Source organism: Anguilla rostrata, chromosome 12 (assembly GCF_018555375.3).
Source record: "Anguilla rostrata isolate EN2019 chromosome 12, ASM1855537v3, whole genome shotgun sequence".
Lineage (NCBI taxonomy): Eukaryota > Metazoa > Chordata > Actinopteri > Anguilliformes > Anguillidae > Anguilla > Anguilla rostrata.
In genome coordinates, this window is record NC_057944.1 from 36,551,847 (window position 1) to 36,554,209 (window position 2,363).

Here is a 2,363-nt window from a genome sequence, read left to right on the forward strand (position 1 = left end):
GCTATTTTACCGGACAATATACAGAATATACACTTTATACAATTACATCCAAGCTGCACTAATAATAATTGCATTATATGCATACGGCATCAGATGCGACAAGGACAACATACTGATTACGATTATAATACCAGCTACAAATAATTTCACCATAAATGTGTTACAGATGAATCGCTCTTCATAAAGGGGTATTCATAATAGTCACGCAATAAAAAGAAACATAATCTTTACAATTAAGTTCCAAAATGGTTTAATGAAATGTAATACAGAAGGCTCAGTAATGATAAGCCTTTAGTTTTATTATTTTATACATTTTAATATAATTTTTCATACCCTTATAACATGCACGTATATGTGTATGTACTGTAGAGTGTTACCCAGTTCAGCTGTGGGAAAAACCCTCATAAGAGGCCTCTCCACTCACCCAGAAGACACAAATCAGACTAAATACCATGATTTACAATGCAAAAGATAAAAAAATAACACTTCAACACACAGGCAAGTACTGTAAATTGCTGTAAAATGTCACTAATGCTTTATGGATTGATGTTGTAATAGAAGTAACATGTTTCTGCTGTAAGTGTTCTGTGAGATCACAAGCACATTTCATGAAGAAAGCCTGTGCTTGACGTCTTCCAGTGGGAATACAATATATGCCTTTGTAGAGCTCCGTTGTGGAATATGATGTCATCGCTTGTCTAAATTAGAGTCAGAGCTCAGGGCTGTGTGGAGCGGTACTTCCCAAACTCTGTCTTTTGGATGCACTATGTATGCTGTTTTTTTGTTTGTTTTTTTGTTTGTGCCCTGCGATAGATCGGCGGCCTGTCCAGGATGTATTCCTGCCTCTCGCCCAATGCATGCTGGGACAGGTTCCAGCACCCCCTGCGACCCTGCTCAGGATAAGCGGATATAGATAATGGATGGATGGATGGATGGATGTTTGTTTGTTTTTTTGGTTTTGTCACAGATCAGTTAAGGCTGTTGAAAACACGTTCCACCATCGATTAAGTTCCACCATTGTTTCTTTCCTTATTTAACACAAGAGGCCTCCGTCACTTTCCATGGATGGTTTCAGTGGCCAGGTGTCCACACTTGAAGGAATTAGGAATCAACCAGACTTTAGCAGTCTATAATTTTATCCATTAAAAATCGTAACCTCTTTCAAAAGAATCATTTGTTGTATATTTATCAAATATTCTCTCTTATTTGTCAAATGTTATGCTGTATGGATGGGGAATATGTAAAATGTACCCTTGGTGAGAGCACCTACAAAGCAATTCATACAAAATAACACAAACACATCCTCTTAGATGTAAAGGATACTCAGTGCGCCAGTTTGCTTCCACTAGTTGGAATATCTTTCAGTAAGCAGTTTGCTTTTCTTTGTTCTAAAATGAATTCCTTTTCAGAATTTTGGAGAGAATAGAGCTGACACATTTGCCACACTTAAAATTTTATACACATTTATTTCAGCATCCATGTTGTGATTTAAAATGTTTTCTTCACCCTTTCCATATTACAATGCCATTACTGCAGAAAGTGTTCGCTCAGTGAGTTACTCAGCGAGTCAACCAATTACTGAGGCATTTGCAGCCACGTAGCCAAGATTTCCCCCCTTCTCATACAGAGAACGTCAGAGGTTTCTTTTAATTACAGTGCAGTATAATGGATAAGGAGCTGGTCTGGTAAGCTAAAGATCACAGATTTGATTCCCAGTCAGGACACTGCCATTGTACCCTTGAGTAAAGTACTTAACCTGCATTGCTTCAGTATGTATATCCAGCTGTATAAATGGATGCAATGGAAATGTAAAAAATTTAAAAAATTAAAATAAAAAGTTGTGTAAGTCGCTCTGGATAAGAGCGTCTGCTAAATGCCTGTAATGCAATGCAAAATATGAAGAAAAGCTTTCTTTCTGACCCTGAAATCTGATTTTTGTAAAAGAGCCAAATATTGAATTGGGCTTTAAAACAGCACTTATTGCAGAAACTAAAACTAAGACAACTAATGAAGTCAGATTCTTGGTTCCCGACAGCGAGACTCCAATTAGGAAAGTGTGGGCATTGCTAAATGCAGTCCCTCTGTGTGATTGCATAACGGACGATGATGACATTCTCTGAAACTCATTAAAGCATCTCAAAGAGTTGTCTCAGCACACCAGACAGAGAAAACGCACACCTGTCACCGTATTGGCATCGAGTCAGCAAGGTGGAATAATTACAGACTTGACAATTACTTTGTAATTACTACCTTTACGTATGTGTTGACCGCATGACGTCAACCAAGCGAACCAAGGAGATGAGGATTTTACTCTGTCAAAACCCGCAGAGGCAGCATACAACCCATTAAACACACTACCGACA